This window comes from Tachypleus tridentatus, chromosome 7 (genome assembly GCF_004210375.1).
Source record: "Tachypleus tridentatus isolate NWPU-2018 chromosome 7, ASM421037v1, whole genome shotgun sequence".
NCBI lineage: Eukaryota > Metazoa > Arthropoda > Merostomata > Xiphosura > Limulidae > Tachypleus > Tachypleus tridentatus.
Window position 1 is genome coordinate 4244186 of NC_134831.1, and position 15857 is coordinate 4260042.

A 15857-nucleotide genomic window follows, 5' to 3' on the forward strand; every position below is an offset into this window, starting at 1 on the left:
TGTTTCCAAATATTCCCTCACATAAGTCATCTGTTACTTTGTGCCTGCAATATAATTACGTACAGGTACTATAAATTTTTTTTCACTTTGATTACATATGGATCATGCAGAAACTAGTATGGCAATGGTGACTGCTGTATCATATTGTATTTGTGCAGGAAGAGTGTCTGAGATGCCAGAATGTTTGGATTTGTTCCTTTGGTGGAATCATACAAACTGTGTCAACTATTATAATATTTTGTGTCTATGGGGCTAATTGTTTGGAATACCATGTTCGTTTCTTAACTTTCTTACCTCGGTGTCACATAAACCCTGGCGACTTGCTGTTATACCTCAATGTTTTGAAAATAACAATGGAACTTTCTAACATAATTTTCAGATTTTGCTGATGGTGGAACAAGTTATTTTAAAACATTCAGTCTTGTAAATAGAGATGAAAATAAGTTATAATGGTTTTTTTTGTTTTTTTATACTGTTTCAGAATTTTTTTAGATAAATGTATATCTTTAACATTTATCTTAGGATACAAAATCTCTTGATAAATTCTACCCCCAAAAAAACAAAAAAAAAACATTATTTTTCACACTTCATGTGATTAAAATTCTGTGTACAAATTGATTTTTTTAAATGTAACTTTTCATTTATCTTTTTAAATTCACAATTAAAGATGGTGAATTAATATGATTAAAAAAACAGCAATAGTTAATTCAATAAGATGTAGAAAAAATCTGTAATTTATTGTTTACAATTGTATTTGTAGAGAATGTATTTTTTGCAATTGCAGTTTTACCTGTAAGCATAGATTACAGAATTACTTTCAAAGCTTAAAGTTATTTCTGTCTTCAAGGATATGGTGAATGAATTATTTGCATTTTTGTTGATATTTTACCCATCAAATTATTTCAGATTGATGGATCTACCCTGAAAACACTTTGTATGCAACATGGTCCGCTCCAGCTCTTCCATCTTCTCTTGAATCAGGGGATTGCTCTGGTTAAGTACTCTACTAAAGAGGAATCTGCTAAAGCACAGGCAGCTCTGAATAATTGTGTTCTTGGCAACACCACCATCTTTGCAGAGATCCCCTCAGAGGCTGAAATACAGAATTACCTGCATCATACGGGAGGGGGTCAGATAACAAGCACAAATGGATTGGGATGGTCAAGGAACCAGTCTCCAAGCAGTAACATTATTGGTTCTAACTTACGAGGAAGTGGTTCATTCTCGTGTGGGGATAACCATGGAAATGGTAACCATGATAAAGGAGATTCTAATACCTGGAATGGTGCATCCCTCCAAAATTGCCCTTCTCAGTTGTGGTCTTTTCCTGGTTCAGGAACTAGTCTCTGGGAAAATCCATTTTCTCCAAACAACTGAGATATGATACAACATGAATTGCATGTTGCCTGAGAACTTGCCAGGCAGTGACTGTGTGTGACTTGGAGTAAACATAGCTAGTTATGGTGTGTTGCAGTGTCTATTCATAATGCTGCTGGTTTAGTCCTTTATTAAGAAGTTGTTTGAATGAAATAATTATGGTGTAAAGAATATTGTCATATTGCAAACTGAAAATTGTTTTTTTTTTTAAATTAAGTGCATTTTATATTTATGGATAATTTGGGTAAATAAGATGTTTAAATGGAACACTTAACACCAATACATGTGAAAAAAAGGACAGAAAACCAAATAGACTTCATAGAAGTCTGTGTGATAGATAACTAGTTTTCTTTTTCAATTTTTGAAAAGACATTTTTTGATCCTTTCAAAGTGCATCATGATTAATTGGTTGAGAATTCAAGGTCTGTTCTTAGTGTGTGTGATATTTTTTAAACTGCTTTTAACTCATTGTGGGCTTTTGACTACAACTCTTTCTGTGCCACAGATCTTGACAACAAACAAAATGCTCAGTTGTGGAGTGAGGTAGTTTGAACTATAAGAGTTTGATAATTACATAATATTTGAGATGTTACAGTATTTTAAGTGCCAGAATTAATAAAAGAGAGCCTTAATTGAAACCCCTTTGACATTGATGTCAAGGGGATTGTTGTAGATTTAATCATGTACAGTACTTTATGTACAAGCCTTTTATATACGTTTGATTTGTGAAATTTTTCCTATTCTCAGAGTTGAACCTCAATTTTTTTTGTATTTATGAATTCTTTGAGCTTTAGTTTTGTGCGAAGAAAACAGTTGCATTATTTCTATATTTCACAAAATTTACAATTGATGTAGGTGCACAGGTGTGTATGTGTGTGTCTGTCTGTCTGGTTAGATGGCTTCAATATTTTCAGAGAAATCTTGTATAGGGGTACGTTATACGTTACAGTTAGGTTGTAGTTCCCTTTGACAATATAATAATGCAATATGAACAGCAGTTATGAGAGCAGTGGTTACCAATTAACACACATTGTCGAGGAACCATTCCAAAGTGATCTATATAGTAAAACTTTATAAGGAAATTGTTTTTCTTTTAAGATCTTAAGTGTGTAATATATGTTTATAAATTGATAGATTATGAGGTTTATGTGTTCCATTCTCATTATCCTTCTGTTGATATTGTAGTTATATTATAATTGTTATGAATGTACTTATTCAGGCCAAATTCAACAATACTTTATAATTTTATGTGAATGGTTTGAGCATTGTCTGATAACTTAAGTTCAAAATATATAAATATGTATGATAAAATTGCTTTTAAGTCTTTTGTGTAAAATTATATAAGCCCCACAATTATTTTTTGTTTGTTTGTTACCTGAACATTTCTTCAAAAGTACAGAGGGGTTTTAGATTTTTGCTTTTCTGCCTTTGGACAATCTCCGAATGTAATAATCTTAGTTGTAGTAGAAGATTATTGATGTTATTGAAACATTGTTGCATGCTTGAATATCAGGGCATGATGCATTTCATTTCTTAAATAGTTATTTTGTGTAAACAGCTGCATCATAACTCTTAAGATATATCCTAGTGGTATCACTAGAGGGATATCTTTTGTGAAACAACTTGTTATTTACAGAATGGTGTCATAATACAATACAAACAGTGACATCTTGGGAAACTTCTTTCACATGTCACCATATTCAAATGTTTGTGTAGTTTGATGACTACAATTGTTTATATTAGCTTTGGTTTGTTTAATGTTAGTTGTGGAATGAAATACACATATCAAACTCTGGCTTTTTTTTTTTTTTTTTTGTATTCTGTTTTGTTTTTCCGTGTAAGGTAGGTGCTAAAAGTAGTACCAATTATTGGTCATAGCATATGTTTCTTTGACCTGTAGAAACTGCTGTAAATATGTACATGTGTAAGTGCAGTCTCAGAAAGAAAGTATATTATCTATGCATCTTTGTGCTACATTTTATTCAGACATAAAACTTAAAACCTTTGATTACCAGTTTGTGTACCCTTTCATATATCCAGATTATAGAGTATGTACTTTTATATTCTGGTATGCTTCATATCTTCAACACGTGAAAGGTAAGATATCTTTTTTTGTCACATTTGACCAAAGATGACAAGGTGCCATTTTTGTACTTTATATGCCTGTGACCAGCAGCTTCTTCCAAATAAGATTTCTCATCATCCATCCCACAGTCTTTGGAAACATTTTCTGCATTGGTTTGTACTACGTTTTTCTCTGCAAGTGTGGTTGACCACATTGTCAAGACCACGCATAGCTGTGTTAGTAGCATTGGACCGTCCAGCCCTATCCATATCCATAGGATATTAAAAAAAAAAAATACAAAAAAACAAAAAAATACAAAAAAACTTGCTGATTTCTTTTATCAGAGTCACAAAGTAGTTGGTATTCACTCATGTAAATATACTAGGTGCTAGTTCTTAGACTCAGTGTGGGAGGAGTTGTTCCACTCCATGTTCCTGTATTATCTTTCTGCAATTATGAATATTAAAAAATAAATATATGGGAATTGTGACAATATAAGTGACTGCCATCTTGTGCTTATTTTAACCCACAAATATAAATAGCTGTAATGACATTTTCATCCAACCATGAGCACATTTCCCATGGTAGTACAATTTGTGATATTTTAGCTGAAGGTTGGTTTTTATAAGAACAGGGTTTGAATAGTGTTAAAATCGTGGTGCAGTAAGCTGTCCTACACATGTGACTTTTTTTCTTTACCATTTTTTTTCTTTTTCTTATGACAAACTTTCGATTTAAGGTAGATCTTAGTAAGGTTTACAGTTTGTAATTGCAAACTTGTTAGTGTACTTTAACTATGTGTGTAAATGATATGGTGGTGATTTAGGTCATAACTTATCTAGTTTAACTTGTAAGGTTGTGTTCCTTAGACAGATATTTAAAACTGTGTTTATTGCTGATTGGATTTCTATTCATTTAAATTATTTTTTCAGTCACATTTTTGCAGGGACAGAAAAAGCCCCTGGTGTGTGTGTTTGTGTGTCAGTTTTTTGAAGTCATTGTATACGTAACAAATAATTTGTTTTTCCAAGTTGCACAGATAGTTGCATTCTCTAACATATTCATGGACCAAAAACTATTCTCGGTAGGGGCTTGAATTACTAGCTAGGAGCATAGTCTCTAAAGAAAAAATAAAAAAAAAATAAACTTCTGTTCAAGTGATTTTGTGTGGTTGTGCTGAATATAACATCATTGCCAAATAGCAGTGTGTCCCATATTTAAAATATTTGACGTAGTACGTGTGTATTTGTGATGTATGTTGTTTACCCAATGCCTTCCATTTTAATTGTACCTGCAAAAAAAAGTATTGTATATATATATGAAAGAGCTCTTATGTCTTATGCTCTTCAAGTGCAAATTTACCCAAGTGTGGTCAGTGTTGAAACAGCAGATTTGGGTTGTGTTACAATATTCCTTGGATTATTAAAAAATTGTATCTAGTGGTTCTTAATATGAAAGTGATGTTAAAATGCTGAAATGCAGCTAATATATAGACTGACAAAAAAAACACACCATATGAATCGCTTAGAATTACTGTTTTTAAAAAAACAAGTAATTATTCTCTAAACAGAATTTTTCAGCAGCATATATGAACCCTTTGAGAAGAATAGTTACATTGTTATTCTGTATAAAACTTGATGTATTATTTGAGTTGTTTTTCCGCCTTTTGCATTAACGGTATGTTCCATGAACTGTGTACTTTTGTTAAAACGTGAAATCAAAAGAAAACTGTTACTCAAACAATGTTCTCCCAAGTTTGTGCTTGCAAAAACAAAGGTGTGATTTAAACACCAAAGAATAAATACGTTATTGTTGTGTATTCCCTTGAGTGTTTTGGTAGATTTGTTATATGGTGCATATTAATGCAAGGTTGAAAATTCTGCACTTGGTCTTAACATAAATTATAATTCATGCACACAGCATTCCTTTTCACTGCACTTTATTAAAAACAAATCGTTTTGGCAAAGAAACTGACCCACAATGATTAGTGATCTTACTGATTCCATGTGTCCACTAAATTATTCTTGTAATTTCAAAAGAAAATTTACTTTAAATTTTGCAGGATTGTATTAAAACTTTTGTCAGTGCTAATTCAAAATCTTTAAACTTTAAAATGTGTGGATTTCTAGAGTTAGTTCCTTTTATGTTCTTCAGATTTGTATGTTTCTACATGTTATGAGGGAGGTGGTGACGTGACATACCTCTTTTTAAACTGTGATCATTAAATGCAGATTTTACGTGTCTTTTTTAAACCAATTTTAAATAACCGAGTTTTATAATTTCACCCAAATGATGTTCAGTGGATCTTTACCGATCTGCATTTTATAAAATGTTACTGAAAACAGTTTTTGTTAAGTAGACATTTCAGAATAGTACTGATCTTTGTATTTTTGTTCTACGAAACAGTATAAGCAAAAAAAAGTATTTCAAAATTCACGTGGATTTGCCCAAAAAATAATTATCTTAGTGTCAAGTGTTCTTGTGTAGAACACGTTTGTTCAGGGATTAATGTTGTGTGAATAATCACGTAACTGGAGTTTTTTTACCTTTCTTCTTAGGTCAACCTCCATCTTACCAAAAAGATATAATGTATTCTCTCACACATGCGCAGAAAAAGCAAGATATTACTCTTTCATCCACTAACAACTTGCCCATTTTGTATACTGTGCAATACGACGTGAAGTGTCTCTGAAATTTAAAGCCTACCCTGATTGGTTCTCGGTTTTATCAACATGGCTTTCTAGTTTTTAAATAAATAACATTATGAAAATATCTTTAAGAATGTAAACTATATATTTCAGAATATATGAAATGTATACCTAAAGATAAGTAATAAATTAATTCAATGTATTACTGTATTATCTAAACGCCGTTGCGTTATTGTTAGGGAACCCCTGGTTTAAATCAGTTTCTATATTTGTAAAGTGTTTCAAACATATGCATCTCTACTGTCTAGATAACTGGTGTCTCACTGTTCACCAGTTCAAGTCGGGCTTCCACCCTTAATGATCAACATAGCAGTCGCATAAAGTAGGTAAGGTCTTTGTTTATTTGCTTTAGGAATTATTAATCAATACGTTAAACCTTCATTATCAGTTTTTATTAAGTAGATGTAATTTAAATAGTTTTTTGTAATAATTTACCTGAGAAAGATTCAAATTTTAATTTGAGGTGTAAACATTTCCTTTGCCTATATCTTACTGTGGTATTAGGTCTGCGATTTGTAACATTACAATAACGACCGATATGTCATCAAGAATTCTTGCTCACAAGTTTGGCATATTATAATGTGACAACGTGCCAAAATATAACGAAGCAAAAAAAATCTTTGCAGCCACTTTTGGTTATATTTCTCGTTTATTCCTCTATATTGCGAAATGAAATCGAAAGAAAATTCTCTCTGGCTTGCGCTCTTCGTGAAAATCACGTATTAAGTATGCTTCACAGTTTGAGGTGCTAAGCCTATTTGTACGTTCGATAATGTTTAATGAACGTATTGTTTTCCTAATTCATGTTGGATTTCTCCTGAGTGTATTACTCTGTCCGTTTGGAAAACTACATAGTCGTGCCATTTAAGAGAGCGTGTTCTCTTTCTGGGAAGTAAGGAAATGCGCTTCGAAAGTTATTTCTAAATTCAAAATACTTGCACATAAACACATTTGCAGGGAAATTGAAACTCGGAATATTTGCTAAATGCATTTTACACACAAGTTAAAGGTGATTTTATTTCTAACTTTTAACTTGGTTTAGGCTAAACAAAACAGGTAGAAGCATGATTAGCAATGGGATTATGGCCGAAAATGTCGGTAACAAACACCCATTTGTAAATCAATGCATTCTGTTTGTTTCTTCAGTATTGCACACTACATGTTACATATTATTATTATTAGAATAGTTAATTTAATTTCTGTGTAGCTTGTTTTGATCAGGAATTATGAATGAGCTTGTTTTCTAAAAGCGTTGTATTGATGGTATCGTTGAAAATATATCAAGACAACTAAGAGATTTTGTTTCAGTAAAGGTTAAGTTCGAAACTTGTATACACACACAATATAATATTGTATCACTAATGTGTACATTTGAAACACTAGCTTCTGTCTTAATAGTATATAAGTAAGCCTATGTGTAAGAATATTTTATTTCTAGTCATTTTAAGATTAACAATCAACCATAGATTATAGTGGTCACGTTAATAGAGAACTTCACTAGTTATATTACATGACGAGCAAGAATTAATACCATTACTCGTTTTATTGAACGTTAGACTTCGTAGATAACTGGCATTTTAATGTAGCTTCGAATCTTAAATTGTTTTTAAAGATCGGGTGATCTTTTAGGTGTATGTTCGATATTTGCAGTGTTAGAAACGTATAATGGTGTTGTGGCAAACTCAAGAACTTTAGGTTTCCGATGTAAGTACTTTGTATTTATTTTCGTTTGATAACGTTCAGTAGTATAAACATATTAAGGTATATAAAGTATGAGACAAAATCATAAAGCTAATGTGAAGAAATGTTTGACAAGTCACAAATAATAAACGATATTAAATTCGGTTCTGTTAAGCCTAATCTATGAACAGTAAATAGTGTTAAGACAGACAATGATCTATATATTAAGGATATCACATAATTGTTCTTTGATCTCTTTTCCCATTTTATTTGGATAATAATCCCTCTTTCTTCTTTCTAAACAACTTATTATATATGCAGTGAAAATGCTTTAAGACTAAATGATTGACTTGTAGCACTTGTTCAGTGCGTGTTGTAGCTCAAATTATTTTTTAAAAGATAGCATGAAACGTGGAATTTCATTACCCTATGAACATATTTTTATGGGAAATCCAGAAAGAAATAGTAATAATTTGCTATAGGTGTTTAATAACGTATTTTAATATAGAATTAAGTATCTGGTAGCTAAGACGCCATAACTAAGGTTTTAATGTTACTTTTGACTACTTGCTTCAGAATAGCATGACAGGCATATTTTTACCGTTCTATGTGTCGTAGGTGGCTCTTAATTAACTACTCTTAGTGCTGAAGTGGACCACGTAATTGAGCCCAAAGTTCAGTCATAGATAAAAGTACTATATACCTAATTATAAATTGGCAGAGCTGCTTTTATTACGCTGTTCAAAATCTTGTAATATTTTGATACAAACGTACAGTGCAAACGTAATTTGGTTGTGTGCCGTGTAGTCATCTTGCCCGAAAGAAAACAACGTTGCGACTTTTTAAGTCCCGCACTTACAGAAACGAACGAACTTAAGAACGTAATCTGTTTATTTCCGTGCTATTTAATAACTGTTGACGACACATGTTCATTTACTATTACATAAGGTGCGTGTAACGGGTGGCCTTCATTGGTGTTATCAACCAAAGTTTGTTGTACGTATTTACTAATTTACTTAATCTGTGAAGTTTACCGCTATCTATACTCAGGTGTTCAGCTAGTGTTAGTGCTTAAGTCTGAGAAGTAAATATTTTCGTCGTGCGCATCTTCGCAGAGATGCGTTATAATGCCACCATCTTAAGTTAGTTACCGGTGATTCCAAATTATTATAAAGTGTGTATGTGAATGTGGTCATAACCGAATCGTGTACGCTCCTACGTAACGTCAGAGATTTTGAAAGCTGAAAAGAGTCGACTATGGGAGATTTTGTCTGTGTACTTCGCCGCGAACAACGTTGATTGTGATGTATAGATTTTTTTTATGTATATGTTGTATTGGTAGTAAACATTGGCATTAAAGGTTTGTGTATTATATATGTATCTTTGCGTAATTGTGGTACTCACTTCTTTTATTAATTCTTTTTTCGTGTAGAAGGCGCTTCAAGAACGTTTTGTTGTTTCCTAATGTGTTAGAACTTACTGACGAAAGCGAAACTGTCAAATAACGTTAAGTGCAAATTTCTGATGTGCTGAAAACTATTGTATACTGTAATATTCGATATAAACAATTCCAACACACAAATAGTAATAAGATGGGGAATGATTATATTTTCTATGCAAAAAATAATCGAATCACACCAGTATTTAATTCGTTTTTGTTATTTTTACATGTGTTACAAGTTAGTGGACCCACGAGCACCTGCCACATAGACAGTTTTGAGAAAAGCAGTTACATTCCATATATTATTATAATAAGATAATAAACCAGTAATGATAGCTTTTTTTTCGTGACCGAGGGTTAAATACGCATTGTTTTATGGTGTACGGATTTCAAAACACAAATCAACTTCAACATTTGGCAAAAAAAAAAAACAGAGTAAAGAAAGCAGGATTTAGTTACAATAAACGGAATATATATTAAAGTAAGACAAGTAAACGTAAATTTAACTAACTGATTGTTTTACCATCACACGAAAAGGTTAAAAAATACCCCATATAAGAATAGAGATTAACAAAACGCTTTTTTTTTCGGGCAAAATGTGTGTGTATATTGAGTTAAAACAAATACAACTCGTTTCTTTAGACTAAGCTGCTATTTCAGTTCGTTCAATATTTACTTAAATTGTTTATAAGAGACCCGGATCTGACATCCCAGCTAGAGGGCAATGACCCTATTTGTCAAAAGATTAATATCAAGTTAATTTTCATATGCTTTAATTTTGTAATGTAAATCCTACCATAATTTGAGATGTGTCCGTGTTTGTTTTTAAGTACAAATCTACATAATGGGCTATCTTTATTGGGCCCATCTTAGTTATTAAAGTCCGCTTATTATCGACTACTATAAACCTTCAGACTTGTTGATGAGCCGCCAGAGGACCTTGCAGATATACCGAGTGCTAATTAGATATTTGCTTAATCTTGATTCTCTGATATTTACTAGTGGAATTTAATTTTAAACGTTACATGAACATACTTTATTCTATTTTCTCGGTGTACAACTTACATTCCTTTGAGATGTAAGTATGCTGGTATGTCGAACTTTCTAGACAGATGTAAAATTGTACCCTACTGTATGGTAATAAACAAATACACTTTTTATCTGTAGATCAAGCAGGAAAAACTTTATAAATGGCTTACGACATTAAAATCGTGTTTCGATACGCAAGTTGGACAGAGTACAGATACTTATTGTTAACAACATCTACGACCCGGCATGGCCAAGCGGTCACACCAAACATACTCACCCTTTCAGCCGTGAAAGCGTTACAACATTACGGTCAATCCCACTATTCGTTGGTAAGAGTTGGCTGTGGGTGGTAATGACTAGGTGCCTTCCCTCTAATCTTACACTGCAAAATTAGGGACGGCTAACGCAGATAACCCTCGTGTAGCTTTGCGCGAAATTCAAAACAAATCAAACAACTGACCGAAATGTTTACAAGAGGCATTTAACAGTGGTCATAAATTGAATAATATAATAGACACGTGCGTACAAGCGACAAGTGGAAATAAATGGTAAATTTCTGTATTTAATCCTTCAAGAAGGACTCATAGAGAAATTTATATACCTTACTGGTCTTCAGGCTGACAATATCAGCAACAGTGAGGTATCCAACTGAAGAGTCGATGTATTCTAATCATGATTTTGCATATCTCCACTTGTTCCAGTGTATAAAATTAGTTTCGTTATGTAAGGGCTTTTGCTCTGTTTAACTAGCATGTTTTAATCGGTGGTTATTGATAATAGTGAACTTTATATCAGTAATGACTTAAACCAAGACCAGTGTATTATCACACTTCCTTCCAAAGTTCATTACCGGGTTTCCTTGGTAATTCCTGTAAAATGTTCCAATTTCCTGAGCCACAGTAATACGTACTAAATGCACTTCCGCAGGTTTTCCCCCAAAGTTTTCTGCCTCATGAGTAAATGAAACCAAAATGGAAAGAAACCAATATTTTTATTTCTTGCTGTGGAAGATTATATGACGGTGCTGCGTTGTAGTCTACAGAGCACATAGTTCTTGTATTACTGACGTCACGGCATTGTAGATTGCTAATTTAAGGGGCCCTTACGTGACGTCATTTTAGAACCTACTGACTGACAGACAATACACTACTGTATTCTGCTTAATCTAGGTGATCCTCCAAGCGACCTTCAGTCCCCTTTCGTGGAAATTACTTAATTTGGTGATATGTTGGCGTTAACAGAAGAAACGAAGTCAGCTTAAAAATTTGTAATTTATCTACTGAGCATCGAGCAGTGAGAAATTTCTGAAGAGTCCCAGGCTGTATTTTTCAGTTAAAATGTTAAATTAGTTGGATATAAACCATACCTACTTGTGGATCTTATATATGAACCAGTCACATATAAATTGTCTATTTAGCTCAGTCAGCAAACCAGTAAAAACATATTAAAAAAATATAATTAACTGAACTAATTAGAGGCTGAATCAGTTAAAAGATTATAGTAAAACGTAGAAAATTACTTCGTCATATAAATTTTAGCTTGGCATGGTATTTGGCATTAGTAAGTTGTTTTGCTCACCGAAAGCATCGAAACACGAATTTAACGTTATAAGACCTTCGGTTTAGTGGGAAGGAAGAGCAATCGCATGAGAGAATTTCTTTATTAAATCATGGATATCTAATTGAATGAAAACATTTCAAATAGAGACGTCTCGTGCAAGAAATCAAAGTATCTCGTGTTTTTTAAGAGGAAATATTAATATCTGGTCAATTATATAACTAAAATTTATCTTAGAATTGGCTTGATTGATTCGTATAAACTTAGAAGATAAAATAATGCCATAAATCAATACGAAATAAAACGAGAACTTGTAATTAGTTGAGGTAAGACATTCGAATTTATGTTGGAATGATCCTGAAAATTGACCATAAATTCTAGATTTAAGTGTTATCTATATTACCCAACGTTTCAGTTTTTGCTCTTTTTAAGACTTAAATTGCTTCTGCTGTATATAAAGTTTAAATGGTGTGTCATAGAAAAACAACAACCGACAATACATGACGCATTGGTACGTGACTACAGTTGTTAAAGGAAAAGTAGATGCTACATGGGAGGGGTGTACATGAATATTAAAAGCGTAGGCGTCGGAGGTTGATCCCAGCGCCCCAACCCCTGACATACACGTTTATAATATATAAAACAGTATGTATGGAGGGAAACGTATCTTGAACACGTATGCTACTGAACTGTGTAATATACAATACAAAAGTTCTAGATTCGATTCCCCGTGGTGTGGAGATAGTCCATTGCATTGCTTTGCACTAAAACAATGGGTGAACATACACTAGTAGAAGCGGCTGTCGTTTGATATGCACATTGTGCCTTTTGTTCGTTTGTTAGAAGACTTTGTTCATTTATATATTTGTTTTTTTTAATTTCGTGCAAAGCTACTCAAGTGCTATCTGCTCAAGCCGTCCCTAATTTAGCAGTGTAAGATTTAGAGGGAAGGCAGCTAGTCATCACCATTCACCGCCAACTCTTGGGCTACTTTTTTTCCAACGAATAGTGGGATTAACCGTCACGTTATAATACCCCCACGGCTGAAAGAGCGAGTATGTTTGGTGTAACGAGGATTCGAACCCGTAATCCTAAGATTACTAGTCGAACGCCTTAACCTACCTGGCCATGTCGGGCTTCATTTACATATACTTATCTAGTCTCGTGATTTCACAATTAAAGAAACAAAGCCCACTCATGAATTATAGCAAATTCCTTTTACTTGTTATTTTTCCCTTTGATACCAGTTGGATAAATTGATTTACCTAAACAAATATCACGTAGAATATTCATGTTGGTGCACACTGTTCATTCATGCAGCAGTTTCTGCAACTGTTTCTCGCCTCAACGCATGGTTGGTTGAGCAGGTTAAGCATGTTTATGCCAAGTCGAAGCTGAACGGTTAACTCTAGCCTGTACTGGATTATTCATCATTAGGAATTTCATGCCTAAGTATCTCAAGTTATCCAACGTACGTGCGTCAACCTATATCTTCTGATCATGTAAATCTATTGGCCCAAACGTCTCATCTCTCTAGACTTCTCTCAGGTAACAGTTTAGTATGGTTGGCATAATTAATACTTAATGCTCCAGAAAAAAAACGTTAAAATCAACACTGTTGTACATCTCAACTGCACCTTGCACTGAAATAACTTGCATCAGAAATATATTAAATCATAACCAAATAAAACACTGGTAATACCATGCTTAAATTTAGCATGACACATAGTCCACCGGTTGTGAATTTCGCTTTCTACAAATAATTTCACCTGTTCATGAATATTTAGACTTAATCCAAACGGAAATAAGCTTCACCACTCTTACCAAAAATGATAGGTTAAATCATCCTTCCTCTAAACTTAGTTCATCTGTTACTTTTATCTCTTAAATAAAAATATTTCACCATTATTAATGAGGTTATATTTTTAATTCACAGGTCGGTAATTAAAATTTACACTATATTGCAGCATCTTCCTATCTTAATCAAATTCTTTTTATTCACTACTTTATGCATCAACCCCATGTGTATGGAACACAACAGAGATGTACATGGCTATACACATCTACTGACATATACATGTATCTCAATATCACGTCATATATACGTATTTATAGTGTTAAAAAGGGCTTCAAGATTGTTTTTCATTATCATCGTAACCAACAAAATGGACTATCTATTACATGCATGTCACAACAGTTGCATTACCACAATATCAAATAAATGATTATAGGTAGAGTTTTTAATATTTGTTAGCTAAAGCTCATTCAGCCAAGAATATTTTTTTTTTATTAACTGTAGCGTTCATCACTATGCACATTTAGGTTGACATAGGCTTTGTAGAATATTCTACAGTAAAACGCCCTCGCTGCCTTGGATGGCAACAAACAAAACCACTCGTCGAATCATGAAAGTTGAGTACCGCTATAATATACAAATATTCCATGCTTTTTCGATCTTATATTTTGAAATCAATCAATTTATCTGTGTAAGAAGTTTCATATAATACGTGGTTAAGAAGGCCGTTTTTTTTTTTTTTTTTGCTTGAAATAACACTTTGTACATGAATGTAGGCAGCAGTGTTTTTCATATTGAGACGCGGACGTTACAACCTCCCTCATATTTAGATTAAAATGGCTAGTCAAGTGGGGAGAGTTACTCACTCTGGATAAATATGTTGTTGCTAGGTTGTCTTAATAGTCTTAGGGCTAATTAGCCTGGAATATAACATCAACTCGTGCCATTTCGAGAGAGAATAATCCAGACCCAGTAAAAACAGTTGTCCAGCATCCAAAGCAAATCCGTACAAATTATGTTTGCGATTTAAATAAAGATTGTTCCTTATATTGCTGTACAGTGACGTCTGGTCTCTTCATTTAAACACATTATGGCGAGGAAGTTAAGGTATTCGACTCCTTATCCGAGGGTCGCGGGTTCGAATCCCCGTCACACCAAACATGCTCGCCCTTTCAGTCATGGGGGCGTTATAATGTTACGGCCAATCTCCTTATTCGTTGGCAAAAGAGGGAAGGCAGCTAGTCTTACACTGCCAAATTAGGGACGGCTAGCGCAGATATCCCTCGTGTAACTTTGCGCGAAATTCAAACCAATTATTTATTTAATTCATCCTAACAAATTCATTTACCATAGGAACCCAGAAATACTCTGCAATAGATATCTTGTCAAATCTCATGTTGTGTTTGGCCCTATCCTATCAGCTCAACGCGGAAACACCACTCCACTACTTAAAATTTAGTCTACACACTTCAGCAAGCTTCAAAGAAAAATAATTGTAAATAAAATCAATTATACCAAGAACTTTTCCATTTACACTAATAGAAGTCTGATTCATCATTCTGTAATGACCATCAGCACAACTGCTTCACTACCCATGCAAAAATGATATATATTTGTAAAAGTACCTGTATAATACTCGGGTGGTGTTCAACTAGTAAAGTATTCTGCTAATGTTCATAACACAAACGACTATTTGAGTGATTGAAACATCCTTTTAGTCTTTGTGCAAGCTATTATTTGAAAATACAAACTTGTTACTGCTGAATATTGCTTGATACTTTGAAAAGTAATGGCTACTGTGCACTTTCAATCCAGTTAATCGTGGAAACAACAAACTGTTTTAACTTTGTAATAGTCAAGTGGTTATCACATGATATAGTGCCTAAATATTATCTTGAAATATCATGTGACAGCTTGGAAAGAGAGAAATGTCTATTTTTAAGTCATGGATCTTAAAATCAAACAATTTTCCAATTTTAACAATTAATTCTAGACACATAAATCGGGAAGTTAACATGGCATTTCGACCAATCACTAAAATAGAGGGATGTTTCTCCACTGACTTCTTTTGGACAGCATCTTCCTCCTCACCAGTTAAATTGAGATGGTACAAAACAATAATAAATAGGCACACAAAATATTGACCTTAACATGTCAACATTTTTATCATGCTTATACCCATCACACAACAACCTGCTAGAAAAC

General features: G+C 33.3%; 1 protein-coding gene across 8 annotated transcripts in view; it reads left to right on the top strand.

The window, feature by feature from the left end:
* The window catches only part of LOC143255019 (protein Gawky-like), a 57140-nt gene extending 47930 nt beyond the window's left edge, over positions 1-9210 (top strand). For 6 of the 8 annotated variants that reach the window (XM_076510021.1, XM_076510022.1, XM_076510027.1 and 3 more), the window contains one exon: positions 907-9210. The gene's annotated coding sequence lies outside the window, so the exon portion shown is untranslated. The remainder of the gene's footprint in view (positions 1-906) is intronic. The other 2 variants (XM_076510025.1, XM_076510026.1) reach the window with 2 other exon arrangements.
* Positions 9211-15857: the final 6647 nt, after the last annotated feature.